The sequence below is a fragment of the Camarhynchus parvulus genome, chromosome 3, assembly GCF_901933205.1.
Source record: "Camarhynchus parvulus chromosome 3, STF_HiC, whole genome shotgun sequence".
Taxonomy (NCBI): Eukaryota; Metazoa; Chordata; class Aves; order Passeriformes; family Thraupidae; genus Camarhynchus; species Camarhynchus parvulus.
In genome coordinates, this window is record NC_044573.1 from 92,987,803 (window position 1) to 93,003,818 (window position 16,016).

A 16,016-nucleotide genomic window follows, 5' to 3' on the forward strand; every position below is an offset into this window, starting at 1 on the left:
AGCAGCAGCTCAAAAATCAGAGCAATATTCTGCTGTTGCGTAAGTTTCTACAAGCAGTAAACAATAACACATTGCCACAAACTTTATTGTATTTATCTTGGAATTCAAGATTCTGAAGAGACCACTGCTTATTATTATTTTATTTAATGACTACCCGAAAAGATTGTAAGATGCTATTATTTAATAAATACCTTCAGGATAATTTAGTATCTTATTAATTAAAATGTCTGAAAAGGAAGAATAAATGCTACAGAAGCTATATTAAGCCAATAGTTTTTCTTCCAACTGAGAAATGCAGTTATGATTTTTTATTGTCATATCAGGTTTATTGCTGTATCAGAACTTACAGAATAAAATGGCGAGGGCAAATTTAAAGCTACAGAAATAGAAAACAATTAGTAGGAAAAATTACAAATTAAAAGTTTAGTAACATACCTTTCAGTACATCCTATTCTAAATAGCTCTTCTTTACTTGAATCTCAAACATTTAAAACATTGTAAAAGCAGTAGCATTATCAACTGGCTCAAAGCAGCTTAGAAAATAAATGGTCCTTGACTATTACTGGAGTTCATGAAGAGAAAACTCTTGTCTGACTCTAAAATCTATTTTGGAGCTACGGCTGCTCCACTCCCCTGCTTGTGGCATGATGCAGCTGCTATTCCTTTAATATTTTTGCTGACAGCTACAGCTGACAGATAACATTTCAGTTCACCCCAACATCAACTGTGTTTCAAGGCTCCCTGAGGCTGAAAATGCTGCCTTCCTTGTGCCTTTACCTGCATCACAGTGCAGCTCTGCAAGTGTGCAATATTCACTGGCCACTTGTAATGGAGCAGCAGCCTCAGGGCTGCAGGCAGGTCATGTGCTGGGGGAGCACATCACCCATCTCTCATCTGGGAATGGTGCAGCAACAGCTCCTCTTCTTTCCCTTCATTCCTTCTCCCACGTCCTAAGAAAATAGGCACCTGAGCCTGGGAATAAAAATAATTTTGCATATATAGCTCTGCAGTATGTCGACTGATATTTTACATTTTACATTAGTTGTCACCTTATATTTTTGTTTTAATTATATTTGTTACTATAGCCAACATAAAAGTTATTTTAACCATCTGAATGTATAATTCCCTAGCAAACAGGCTTTGATTTCTTGGTCCATAGGAGCTTTCATATCATAATCAAGCACCCAGTAATACTATGGTGATCCCACAAAAGGAACTATTCACAAATGCAGGACTGTTTTCCTCCCTGAGAGAAAACAAGAACATTTACAGTGCTCCCAGTTTTGTCCTTGAACATCCATATCTGTTAGAAAGAAGAAGCTGGAGGACAGGTAAGCAGTCAACATGTAAGAGAGAGACAAAGAAAAGTGAGAAGGAGGCATTGCTCAGTTAGTCCTCCAGAGAAATTCTCAGGAGAATGAATTATGATATAACTGTACCTTTTTGATTGATGACAGAGTTTAAAAAAAAGGAAAAAAAATAATGTTTTGCTATGTTTTCTGGTTGGTTTTGGTTTTTTTTATTTTTTTTTTTAGGATTTGCAGTGAGATCCATTAGTTTTTCTTTGGATTTAATATTTTACTAGACTTCAAAATACTGCCTTTATTATGGGGCTCATGTATCAAAATTTAAAGAACAGGAAGATGGAAGACAAGTGGGAATTTGGAACCATGAAAAAAACCTACCAAAACAATCCAGAAAGGAAGAGGTTACAGTACCTTTTTACTACAGTATAGACATTAAAACATCTCCCAGGAAAATACTTAGACTGTTTCACTTCACAGAAAAAAGTCAACTTTGTGGGAAATCTTTAATTATTCATGGTGCAAGAGCTAGCACTTTGGAAGACTCAAAGTTCCATGCAAAGTGATAGCGTTGGTTGGCTCCCTGTGACCCAAAATCCACATATTTTTGTTCAAATACCCATTTTTGAATCCTGCAGACAATTTGAAAAACAGTTTCTGTATTGTAAGAATTTAAGACACTACTGGGCTTTGACAGAAAATTGGGACTTTTGGTAAAAGAAGGCAGAGAAATAAATTTCTTTAAATTGTTCTACTTCCCTCCTATAGTACCTTTGACTTCTTGCGATCTTAGTGTGGGGAAAAATATCAGAAATAGGAAAAGGAACTGTTTCTGCAGTTCATATATTCAATTTTCATTTCTTGTTTCTTTTCAACTTTATGCTGAATTTGACCCAAATCTGCTTCAGAGTACTCAAACCCATTCTTTTAGGCAGAATGAATTGTTTACTAGAAGAAATTGCCCAGCATAATTTCAGCTGCAGGCTCTAATCAGACTGCTGTGCCTCCAGTTCCCCTGTGGTAGGAATCCACACGAGGCAAGCAGCAGGATGGTCGCATAGCTGTAACACCAGGGGCTGAGAAAAGCACATCCTTGAGCCTTGACAGGTAGTGTGAAGGTGTCCTAGCCCTTCTCTAGGGCCCATGGGACGCGATTTATGGCTGGAGAATATTGGTATTGACCTCATATTCCCATTTCTCTGCAGAGAGAGAACATAAGCAAGCACAAAGCCACCACTGAAAACCATACCTGCCAATACAAATAAATAATACAGTGTTATTATACTGTGAAGAAAGCAGCCAACCTCAGTTTTTTGTGTCAGGTGATGATATTAGATTATGTAGTGTTCGACAGTTCAAGAAATACCTAATATAGGCACTCTTTTGTTATACTGGATCCATTTTCTCTTTGGTGCAACTCCCTTTCCACAGGTTTCTCAAGGAAGGCAAAACTTCTCAATTCTGTCCTGCAGTTCAGTGCAATCATCTGGTTTCTAACTCTGACAAGTGGCATTTCATCTGAGTAACCCCTCAAATCAAAACACTTTCTTCATGGAAACGAGCCTGCCTGAAACAGCTTGCATTAAAAATCTGCTGTAGTTAATAGGTCAAAATTCCCAAGGACATTGCACAAAAGTCTGGCAGTGTCAGACTGGTTCATCTTAAAAATGCTGTCATAGAGCACTGCAGGCAGGAAAACACAAACTGCAGACATTATATTATTTTTACATATTTTTTGAGTGCTGCCAAAATAGGCATCATTTGCAGGTCAAATACAGAAAAAAAAAACTTAGCAGGTTTGGCTGAAATAATAATAAGGAATATTTAGAAATTTCTTAGAGCATGTCTGAGAATGTGCTGTGTATGTCAGATTGTGATCATGTCCTTTTTTATATATTCACTAAGAAACCACAAAATCAACCAAGAATAAGATAGTGAAAGTCAGAACAGACATCCCTTCTGATGTTTTGACTACAAAAAAAACTATATTAATTTATTTAATAAAACATCTGGTTTTATTTTTAGCATCTTTAAAAATACTTCTTTTAGAACACAGAAGGGAGGGAATGGATTTGTTGATAAACAGTCTTATCAACATTAGTTGGTACATTTTGAGTCTCTTCGGCGGATTCCTCTTAAATTTTCTTTGCAAGTCCTTCCTTAAAGTCAAGAAAAAACTGGTAAAAATCAAGGTGTTCCATGATTTTTTATACATCTGACAGATTTTTCTTATCTAGACAATAACCTGAAACTCTGTTAGTGGCGGCACTTGATGGATTTCTCTTAGTTTGAAGGTTTGCTTTGCTATTGGTAGAATATATAAAATCAACTGGTAATTCACAATGTATGAAAATTTGAAGTATAAATGTGAGCAGATATGAAATGCTATATCAAAACACTATAATAAACAGTCATTACAATTGATTTACAAATGAAATGTTAGGCTGAGATATAAGAAGAGAGCACATACTGCAGAGCAAGCTGATAACAAAGCCCTATCTAAGTTTGCCTGACACTTTTCATTAAAAATCTAGTCTTATATGAAGCCCAGTTGTTTACAGCTTTGCCAAACTTCAGTTGTTCAGGCTGGATGTCTGGCTGAGTCTGAATTGTTTTTGGAAGTTTCAGCTAGAAAGCTTTGAGCATTTCCAAGAATTAGTTGAGAGAAAATTCTTGTTTGCCCATGTGAAAACAATCCCATAACCATTTAGCTGAAGAGCTTTAATGTCTCTGTGTTCCAGAGTGATCTTCTGAAATTCAGCCAGGAAAATGCTCTGTGGCAGAAAATTGACTTTTGCCATTCCTGTGAAAATTATGCTGGGCTAAGAGCCACTGAGCAAAGCATTTCACCAAGGATGTCTTGTGAAAAGATACCTGGTAGACATTGGTAACTGGCTTCCCAGAACAGCCCACACATGCTGAAAGCTGTCCCAGCTTCTGCTATCTCACCTATTGCAGGTGACTTAGGCACGTGCCATTTACAGAGAGCACCTCTGTGCACCACTGGGTTAAGAAACACTCTTCCCACAGTTACTCCTTCCCCTGGTGCTTCAGCTTACAGCTCAAAACAAAATGAGATGAAAGTCCTTGCTTTTTCTGTTTCAACAATACTTCTTAAGTAGAGCCTATGCCATGGTGGCAAAAGATGTGTGGATAGCATGATTGCTTTAGCTGCTAGGAGGGTCACTGGTGAGGAACTCCACAGTGATAAATCCTTTTGTGATGCCATTGTGCCTTGTCTGTCAGGATTTCTTTGCCAGCAATAAATATTGGTCATCACCTTTGCTGTGGGATGGATTTCTTGCCTTTGGGACGGCAGAGAATAATCAACAATCATACTGACACTTTGCCAGTGTAAATATGCTTTTATCAGGCATTTATCTCAATCTTCAGCTGATTCACATTTGGAATCAGAATTATCTCAGTTTGTGTCTTTCTGTGGTGTGAGATTTGTGCCATTGCATTGTCTGGCATTCACCACTGCCTGACAACAAGTTGGACTTCTCTCTGGGTCCCAGCATCCACCTCAGCTCATCTTCCAGCTGTGAGCTTTGGAAGTGTTCAATCTCCAATGCCCCTATAATAGCTGCAGCTCTCCAACTTCACCCATCTGCAAGGTACCACACTTCCCTGCAAAGCTGTCTTAGCTCTTCCCTTTGGATTTGGGGACAGGGCAGGCTCCTAAGGCAATTTGCTCAACCTGCTTTGCTCTTGTAGAAACAGCTATGGCAGCTGCTGTTCCCTTATTTTTACCATGCTTACTGTTCCTCTTCTCCCTGCTGCAGTCCTCCCAAGGAATTCATTCCATCTGACTGTGCCATCTGTCTCAGTGTTCCTCGCTTGCCCTCCTCTCCAAAGCCAGGGCTTTGCAGTTCTGCTGCAGTTCTGTAAAGCAAAAACCTCCATTTCCATTTCTCACAGTTTGAAAGCCACACAAAAACAGTTAAAATATGTGGGTGATACAAAACAATGCCAGTGCTGGTTCTCTGACCCTCAGCCATTGTGTGGTCATACCTACATTACTAAATGTAGACTTCAGAACAGGTTCACTACGTTCAGGCTGCCAATCTCTGGCTAGGCTAATCCCCAGGCAGGGCTAACTCCTGAACCATTCTAGGAAGACCCCTGGTTAGTCCATGCCAAAATTTTGACCAAGCCCTGGCACTGCTTAATCTCCTTGTTTAGATGTAATCCTCATGTCACACTCACCTGAGCACACCAAGTGCCTGGGATCATCTGAACAATCACATAAAACATTTCTGCAATATAAAGCTATAGTTTATTATTATTGAATCAGACTTCTCTAAGATTACAGCTAGAGAGACTGTTTTCCAAGCATATTTTGAACGTCTAACATTGGAAAATTCTAGCATTGGAAAAAATATTGTGACACATGTTTAAAGTGATTTTTTGAGTTAGTTCCTTAGGCATTATTTTAGTATATATCCTCTGTATGCATCTTTTTTTACTATCTACTTTCCTTTTTCTCTTTTCATTAGATGAGTAAAAACAACACAGACAATTTTAATAAAGCTCAGGGATCAGTGTTTCCACCTGAACTATCTTCATTAATGAGCCCAGCAGATGATACTTCAGTCAGATGAGTTGAAGCTAATAACACCTCATTGGGTCTTCTTAGTTCCTTATGGACAAACAGCGCTTTGTGCTAGAAGCACAATTGGGTACATGATTTCACAGGACTATCTCCTCTTCAAAAGGCAACATGTAAGCAAGAAAAAAAAAGCCAATAATAAAAGTTAATTTTAACCATATGTGGTTTTGGAGGACTGTTTTTTATTGAACAACAATTCAATGAGTAACACAAAAAACTCATACAGGCAATTCTAAGCTCCATCAGAAAAAAAACTCCCAAAACTTCTTGATACATCAACAACTAAACTGTAAACAGCCAACAAACCAACCAGAAACTCAAAGAACTACTTTTGAGCCCTTGTCTTCAGCAGAATACAGCACACAACTCTTATGTTTGTGGGGATATCAGGCCTTGCAGGGCCTTTCTCACTCCTCCATGCAAAAGTAGAGCATTGGAACTTACAGCTCATGAGGACTGACCAGATGAATTCCTTGGCCTTCCTGTCCTGTGAAAGGACTGTGGTGGTGCCTTAGAGCCCCAGGAGTTGCTCACTCCTGTAAGTGAAGCAGAATCTCAGAGGCAGCTCCATCCTGAAATGATAGCATGAAGCAAAAATGACCACCCATTTTCATCCACAAGTTTTCGATGCCCTGTGTTCAGTGCATGTTTTGTTAAAGTTTGAAAATCACAGTTTTAGAGCAAACCAAGAGACTTTCATCTGCCAACATGCCTTTCAAATCCTTCTCCAAGAGCTGATGAAATGATCTGACATAAAGCAGACAAGTGGCTGCATTCTTTACAGAGCTTTGAGTGATGCATATTTTACCAACCCATCCATGAGAAAGAGATTCTTGAACAAAATGGCTAAGTGAAATAAGAGATAATTTAAAAAATATGCTTAAATGGAATTTTAGTTGTGACATGCACTGCAAACATTGCTAATAATTTCAGATATAAGATTGTCTACAATTAAGAAACAATTCAATACACTTTTAAATTGTAGCTCTGAAAACATAATTTATGTTTCTGTTACTTTTATCTTAAATAGTCTTTCTGACTTTACAAAAATTTAGATACAGATTGGTTAAAAACTTGCAGCTCCAGTGCTAATTCAATAGAACATTTTCTGAGAAACAACTGTTACATCAATAAATATAAATATCTAAATACACGTAATAAATATAAATATCTAAATACACGTAAGATTAAGATCCTTCCTATCCAAGATATTTCACCTTTATTTTAGGTGCTTGAGGCATTAGCGAAAGCTTTAAAGTGTTATTGAAAAAGTGCTGTGACATCTGAGCTATGGTATGCAATTTGTTCACATGCTCAGCAACAAGCAACGTGCTCTGCCCTTCTTTTCTGTCCATGGGAAGAGTTGCTTTTGGATTTCATTTGAGGGTGAGGCAAGTACTTTTGAGATAACGTTTTGCAGTTCCCTGCTGCTCTGTTCTTATTTGCAGGCTCATTAGTGACTGTTTTGCAAGAATAGCTTTCACATTTGAACCGCTTAGTAATGGCAATAAATTTTTGTGGTTTAAAACTAACAAAAGTCAGCTCCAGATACCTGCCGGGAGGTATTATAATTTTTTGTGTACCTCAGCCCAGGATACAGTTGGCTTTTGTTGTTTTAGGGTATGAATTACGGTTTTGCTTCTAAAAATAGAAGTCCTTTGTATTTGAACAAAACAGTTCAATAAACCATCCTTGCCCAGATAACAGTATGCTTTTCATGTCAGAGCTACAGTGGGACAAAGAAGCCTGCTTTCAAGGGTACCAGCCAAGCCACAGTAATTTAAAATAGCTGAGCATCAAGTCTTTCAGTTTTACTTCCATGTCTTGTCATAAGCAATCAGATGAAGAGAGGGAAGTCTACTGAATTAGTAGTAAGCCACCACTGGTTTTCCCAAAGTGAGGTTCAAGGCTTCTCTGTGTGAGCCCCTGAAATTCAATCAGCTGCAAGGAACTCTGCAGCATAATTAGTGGCAGCTGGGGATTGCATTTGTGCTCCACTCTGGGCAAGCAAACAAACCAACCCACACACAAACCAGCAGCTGAAAACTGCCATCAGGGGAAAGCAAGTGCATGGCAAGGATTTGAAACTTCCCCAAAGCACTCTTTCTGTCTCCAGCTATTTTCAGTTCAAGAGATTGCCCTAAACTGATGTGGTTTATCTGGGTAGCAACCATGAGTGAGTATTTGTGCCAAGAATGTCTCCTCCTGAGTCGTGTTAACTTCTGCATTCGTGTAGAAGGCATTCTGCAGTTCTGCTCTTCAGTGTGTGAAGAACCATCCTGTTCTGTTTGTTGGTGGAGACTGCTTCAAAGCCCATGTAAAGCAACAATAATCAGCAAAAGAGAGCAGGTGCCAGAATGTGATAGGAGCATAGACTAGTTTTCTACTAGAACTCTATGGGTTTGAAAGATATCAGCATCACTCACCTTTCTGGCTCTCTTCCCAGACATAGCCAGGATGGAAGGCAGTCAGTGCCAGAGCCCTGCACAGCTCAGATCCCTGAGCTGTGGATGACCAAGGAAAGCCAAAGCAAATGCTCTCTGGCTGTTGTGATGCACAGAAATCATCTGATACCTGAGAGATCCTCAAGAACAGATTTGTCTTCCACAGGAAATGAAAACAAACAAAAAAAAAAAGGGAAGCACATAAGCACATGAAATTCTTGTCCAGGGTTCTAAACCTAGAGTTAGTATCATACACTTTCTGACCATCCTTACACTGTTTCTCACTAATATTTCAGAGGAGCACAGAAACTAGCAGTCCTTACAGAGGCTCTACTATACTTTGACCAGTCACAATAGGGACTTAAAACCTACAGTGCTGGAGATTCCTTGGTGAAGCTATGTCTTGTTTCTGACATACAAACATGAGCAAAATAATGTGGCCCATGAGGATTGTATCAGAATTTCTCAGAATAATATGTAAATCCAGAATCTAGTGTCAGGCAGTATATAACTTTTTCTTTTGAATATGGATCAAGTTTTTTTTCTTAAAATTAGCACAGACATTTTTCCCCTGTAAGAGAAAATATTTCAGAATATCAGTCTTCTGAAAATCGATCAGTCTTCATTTACTCATGACCAATTTGCTTCTGAAAGGGTTCAAAGCATGTGGATGGTTTCTATTCAAATCAAGAACTAATTTTGCTTGAGACAAAAGTAGCAGTTTAAGGAGGAAAGTTTAAAAGTAGCAGTTTAAGGAGGAAACATGGCTGTTTTGATGTATATGTGTCATGTGGACTGCTGAGGCAAATCAGGAACTTGAAAAATGCCTATCTCTTCTGATTAAATCCTTAATCAGATATAACGGTGTCATGCTTTAATCCCAGCTGGCAACTCAGCCCCACACAGCCACTCAGTTCCTCCTCACAGTGGGATGGGGAGAGAATCAGAAGAGTAAAAGTGAGGAAATTTGTGGGTTGAGATAGAGACATTTTAACAGGTAAAGTGAGAGCCGCACATGCAAGCAAAGCAAATCCAGGAATTCATCCACCACTTCCCATGGGCAGGCAGGTGTTCAGCCATCCTGAGGAGAGCAGGGCCCCATTGTGGGTGTCAGTCACTTGAGAAGAGAAATGCCATCACCCCAAATGTCCCCCCCTTCCCTTCTTCCTCCCCCTGAAGGTGACACCATATGGTATGGGATGCCCCTTTAGTCTGTTGGTGTCACTGTCCTGGCTGTGTCCCCTCCCAAGTCCTTGCACACCCCCAGCCTCCTCACTGGTGGGAAAGGGTGAGGAGCAGAAAAGGCCTTGACTCTGAGCAAGTTCTGCTCAGCAGTAAGGAGAACCTCCCTGAGTTATCAGCCCTGTTTCCAGCAGAAATCCAAAATACAGCCCCATACCAGCTACTGTGATTACCTCTATCCCAGCCAAAACCAGCACAAATAGGAGTAGGGACAGAGGCTATGATGAAAATCATCAGCAATGTCAGAGTCAAAAGTGAAACTTTCGATTTGTTTACTTGAGAGACAAAGGTGTGAAGAGGCATGGAGGAAGGATGTTGAATAACAAGAGGCTAGAGAAGATGGATGGGTGGATGCTCCTTCACAATATAAGTGAATGTGCATATGATAAAAAAATTTAAATGAAGAAATGCATGCAAAGTTATGTAGGTATATGTAAATTGATTTTCACTGTCTTCCAATAAAGTCAGAAACTTAGAATGCTTTCAGAATAATTTTTACATAAGATAGGAAAAGATGTTGAAAGTCAGTAATTCAGGTCCTAAGCCATCCATTAACTCATGACAATGGAGACATATTTTCCATTCTCCTGGATCCTTTCTTCCTGAGTATCTAATGCTGAATCTTGAGAGATTAATTCAGCATTGCTTGCAAGAAAGTGGTGAGAGATTTTTAACTAATTTTTAATGCTGGCTAAGACAGTGAACTGCTAATAAAACCAGGAAACCTCAAGCTAGGTTTAGGAAGCCATCTTAGTTGAGAGTAGAGTGAATCAGAATTTAGTATTATTAATTACCATAAGATATGATATTACAGTAATTTTGGGGCATCTTCGGAGCAAAATTTGCCTCCACTGAGCTATATGAAAATAGCATGCTGGTATTTTCATCAAAATTTCAAGAAAGAGCTACAGGAAAGTAAAACTGTGCATAGTACTGTCATGGCTATAGTTTGGTCCCATTCACAGGGGCTCTCTGTGTATATGTATGTGGGTTCGTGTTTAGAAAGAAGAACTTTCCATAAATGATTAATTTTTATGTAACCATTTTACTGATTTTGGTGGAAGTAGATTTTTACAATCTTCTACTTATTTTTACCCAAGAAATTTTCTGCTTTGTAGAGTTCATGCGTTTTTACTTCAAGCTCAGCATAAGAAACCTTTTAAGCATAAAAAAATGAAGTATCTCCAAAACCAGATGACTCTGTTTTTAAAAAAAGTCTTCCCTCTCATGTGTCCAACCCATGCTATGACCAACATAAATTAGAAACAATCATGATTCTGTTCCCTTGGCTATATCTTTTGGATACCCTCCAACATAAAATGCATTAGCACAAAAAAATGTTCTTGTCCTTAATTAATTTATAGCTTAGAGCAGAATACCATAAATAACAGTTGAACTTCAGCTGCAAAGGTTTTAAATCTATGGATAAACTATTTTATAAAAAAGTGTAATAAAGCTTAAACAGTTCTAGATGACAAGTAGAACTAATTAACAATAATCTTAGGAATTTTGGTGGGTGACAAGTGAATGTAAAATATTTTTATTTTGTAATATATTTGGGTTCTATTGAATTTATTGTCATTGTGGGAGAGAAAATTATTTAAAGTTTTATCCCTACCCTGAACAAATACACTTACTAAACCAAACTATTTGGTTAGAGTTGTTGGTTTGGTTTGGTTTGTTTTTAAATAGCTTAAAACATATAAAGTATGCTGGCATATCTTGTTTTGAAGCATACATGACTGAGGTGTACAGAATCTGCATGAGATATTATAGCTTTATATGGCAACAGAGGACTAGAAAGGATCTAATGGGTCATCAAATATATTGTTGTAATATTGCAGGAATCATGTTTTATAATCCCCTTCATACACTTATCAAGTTCCACTGTGAGTGCATTTAGGAGTTTTGCTGCTGTTTCTCCAGCTGGAAAATTGTTCCCAAATCCCATTGCCCGATGTGAGAACCTGTTTTTGGTCTCTCACATAGGTTGAATTCTGGCCAATCTATGCCATTGGGTTCTACTGCCAACGCTGTCATTTAGTTGAAATGGCTCTCCCATCTCCCTGATGTTTGCCTCTGTGATATTTTTATACACAGCAACTGGATCCCTTAACAGCCTTTATTTTGCCAAGTTAAACAAGCCAAGCTCTTCATTCTGTCTTCTCATATGATAGGCTCTCCATTACCCTGATCATCCCATAAGTCCATCTTTGTACCTGGACAAGTCTGAGGTAATGTGCTACAAATGACAAAGTACAACAATCTTGCATAACAGCACAATAAAAGAAACCACAGCAAACAGAGTAATAATTTCAGGCTTGCAAGGATGTGCTGTGCCAAATATTTAGGAGGTTGAGTAAAAGTTTTGAATCTTCTGAGGGGATCTTCATTAGAAATAATGTGGGTTCCCCCCCCTCCCCAAGTTGTTGATTGAAATTGCAGTATGAAAGGTTTTAGTGTTTCAATCAAAAGCTGGGAAATCAATGAAAATTTTTATTTGGTTGAGACCTTCAGCCACCATTGTATGCAGTTCATTGGATTTCTGACAGTGACAATTGAAGAAATGGGTCTGGCATCTTGAAAGTTTGTTTGGCAAAGTTTTACAATTATTGACTGGAAAATTCCTATGAACTCTGTATAATATGAGATGAACCTTTCCTGGAGAAGGAACAATTTCATTCGCATGTTGCTCTTAAGAAATCTCAGTTACAGAATTCAGAGGGTTGGAATTACCCTGGAATTGCCTCTGCAGGGTGCTCCTGTTGGTGTGAGCCTGTGGAAAACAGAAGAGAATGTGGGTACAACTGATCCCACCATCTCCCAGGACCACAGAGGAAAGGATGTTTGGTCAAATCCAGTATCCCCTGGTCTCTTGTGCCACAGCTTCTTGGAAAACTCCAGGAGACTCCTGACTGCCAGCTATTAAGACTGTGACAGCAATCTTTTTTTGGCTGTTTTACTTGTAATCCTTACTGAGTTGATAGTTTAATCAAGTTTCAAGGAGAGCTTCAGAGAGAAACTTTTCCCCAGTCATTCTGAGCCTGACATCCCAGTGCTTGGTATCTGCAGAACCACTGCAGAACAGGATGTCTCTGTAAGTGTAAAGGAGAGATACTGGGGGAGCATTTGTTTTTCTACAGTCCTTCTTTTCTCAGGAATAAGCAGGCTGATTTCCATTTTTCTGCCCTGTGGCAAAAAGAGCTTTTGTAATATATGGTAGGAAAAGGGAAGCACAAACTTATGCTACTACGTGCACATATGAAGATCAATGAAAATGAAAAACTTTTAAAATACTTGAACAAGAGCAAAGGAGAATCCCAACTGTGAATACAAGCAGTTAAGTAGACAATTAAAGAAATACATGCAGGAGTGGCTGCTTTCTGAGGACTGGGGATGGCAATCCCTTGGGGAACAGAGACCTGAGGGAGACAGCTGGGGACAGCCCCAGCCCTTGGCATCAGGAACATTCCTGGAAATAGGAGGAGCCCAGGATGGGCTGTGGGCCCAGCTTGGTGGCCTCCAGGGTTGGGCTGTGTGTGGCTGTGTGGCAATCCTGGGACTGGGGCTGGTGGCCCCAGGGGGGCTGATGTAGGACCCTGGGTACTTGGGGCACTAATAATAAATTAAATGGAACTGTAATTCTAACAAACACTTCTGATGAGAACAGTGATAGTCAAAGGGTTGATCTGATGGTGGAAGCCGTCACACGACTCCTGCCCCCGTGGTGGCCTGTGGGTCATGGGAAGGAGGTGCCCCTTCCTGCACCCCAAAGCCTTGTCCAGTGGTGCTGGTGGGGAGTAGGGTGCTTGACAAAATCAGCTTCATTTTGTGTCCCATTCTGACTAACTGTGCACAGCCAGACCTTCACAGTGGCCCACCAGCCTGTCTGCCCAGGATGTGCCCTTTGTTGTACGATCCCCAGTGTAGCTGCTGGGGCTTGGCGTGAAAAGCAGCTTTGAGAGCTCTTTGCTTTCCCTGGCTTTTCCTTTGAAAGTCCTGGGAATGGTGGCTTGTAGATCAATGGGAATATGGGGACTTTCACTGACCCCTTTCATTAGGACTTCTTGGCAAACATGCCAAAGAAAACTTCAGCTTTCTGCTACGTTTGGTTTCCTGATCCATGTTTCACTGGGGGAGAGGGAACATGTGCCTGTGAACGAGGGAAAGCGAGAGACTTTCTCCAAAACTAATCTACAGAGAATCAATAGCTTCTTACTACTCTGCTGAGAGTAACGAACAAAAATTATTCTGTTTAGTGCACATGATAAATCTCTCAACAGCTGGGATGGAAAAGGCAGCCCAAAAAGCTGTAATGCCATTGCAGCCCTGCTAGGTTTAAGTTGCTTGTGAGGGAGTCTGCAACCAAAGCTTTGTCTTTCATTAGCCTAACAGGGGTTTAGGAGCATTTTGATGCACCTGTGTGTTGTCTGCTAGTGAAGCATCAGCTGTATCAGTATTCAGCTCAGCAGCAAAATCTCATGGGCTTCTTTCTGTACACAATGTTGTATAATGGGGAATATTTTAAGTGCTACAGTGATATTCACCTTGGCTCTTTCTTTTGCTCACTATTTACTTTGTCATCACTTAATTAAAATGAAGAAGACATGTATAGGCATAAATATTATCTTGACATATTTAATAGTTAATGAAAAAAAAGCTTATCCAAAGAGTATACTGTGTCCACCTTATCCTGCTGCTTGGTCAAGAATTAGAGGATGGAAATTACTTAAGTCCTATCTGTGTTCCAGGATGTCTCCTCTTGGGAAGATATAGATGTTATTACTACACTTGTAAAATGACTTTAAAACAATAAATAAAGGAAAGAAAGTACCCTTAAGGGCCTATTTTTAAACAATGTCTTCTGTGAACAAGGTTTCTGCAAATAATGAATAATGCCACTTTTGTTTGCTTACAGAACATCAGACTTCAATCTCATTTAGGCAGATGAAAATCCAGAGTAACCTCTTTAAACTCAGAAGAGTAAAGGCAAATGAGGTCAGAATTTGACCCACTAAGCCTGCGTCCACCCTTTTTGTATCTTAATAATTAGTATGTGCTTGTTGACAGCAAACTCTTCTTTGCTTCTAGCACTGTGTGAATTGCATTGGAAATTCAGCTCTTCATTACAAAAACATAACTCATTTTCTTTTTCTAGGTCTAGATACTTTTAAAGACAGTAGTCTTGGTCCTTCCTCCATTCAAATTAATGAAAAAACTCTCACTGAATTTTTTTGAAGGACAAACCTTTCACAGGCCAAAGAATTAATTACTGTAAATCCCATATGTCTCATACAAGTTATCTCTATTTTGCTTCTTGTGGATTGTCATGAGAGATGTGATTCAGGGCTTGTGGTATAACTGTGTGATAACCCAAATTCTTGCACATATAGGAAATGCTTTCTGCTATTCATAAATAAATAAATAGGTAATTGCTCAATCTTTTCCAAGACGTAGCTGCTGCTCAGGATTGAAGTTCTCCAAGCAAATTTTCTAGAAAATGAAAATACTTATCTGTAAAATAACCTTCCTTTAAAGCTAAGTTTTTCTTAGTATGTATGCACCAATTACAGCTGTTTAAGATTTCATTACTGTATCTCTCCTTATATTGCCCAGAATCCGATAGATCTTGTTCTTTCCACTTAGAGCAAGGGAAAAATATACAAATACCAAGTGGATAGTTACTATTTTGCAAGAACTCACATACAGTTTGTTAAGAAATAATAGACAAATGGATCATACACTGCTCTGACTGCTACTAATTTAGTGCGGTAGTTCTTCTTTGTTCCTTGAATGCTAATGTTCCTTGTATGGCTATACTGTTATTAGAACTACATAAATTATTTAAATTACAGTCAGTTTGTAGAGTTGAACAAAATTGTTACTGTTTTATTTAAAAAGATCACAGCCTCCCAGAACACCATGATTTCCTTGCCCAGGAAAGACCTCCATGGTCTCACAGGCCTCAGAATCTCTGTGAGCCCTGCCACTGAGCCTGCCAGGATGCAGCATTGCTCAGACCCACTGGCTCTGGTGTTTCCATGCCAGCTGTGTCTGGCGTGTATTTGACCCACAGAACTTTGTCTATGCCATAACCATGCTGCTCAGTCAGGAGGTTCAGGGCAGAATGCAGGGAGTCCACCATTCCGTTTGTTTAGGCAACCCAATCAAATGCATGAATGAGCTTTTATCAACACGAGACCCGGCCTTTGTCCAGTGCGATGGCTCTGATCCCCATAGGCCCAGCAACATCCCCAGCTCTGCTGGAACAGAGCTCCTGGTTCCCTGCACATCTTCTATACCTCCACAGCATTTGGAGTTGTCACCAGGTCCCCAGCCTTCCTTTGTTTTGTGGGCTGTGGCAGAAGCCATGTCTTGCTGTGCTGCAGGTTGGCAGCTCAGCCAGCCGCGGGT

At 39.5% G+C, this 16,016-nt stretch overlaps 1 protein-coding gene across 5 annotated transcripts in view; it reads left to right on the forward strand.

Moving 5' to 3' along the window:
- FILIP1 (filamin A interacting protein 1) overlaps nucleotides 1-16,016 on the forward strand; it is a 102,145-nt gene that overhangs the window by 11,529 nt on the left and 74,600 nt on the right. The gene's annotated exons all lie outside the window — the stretch shown is intronic.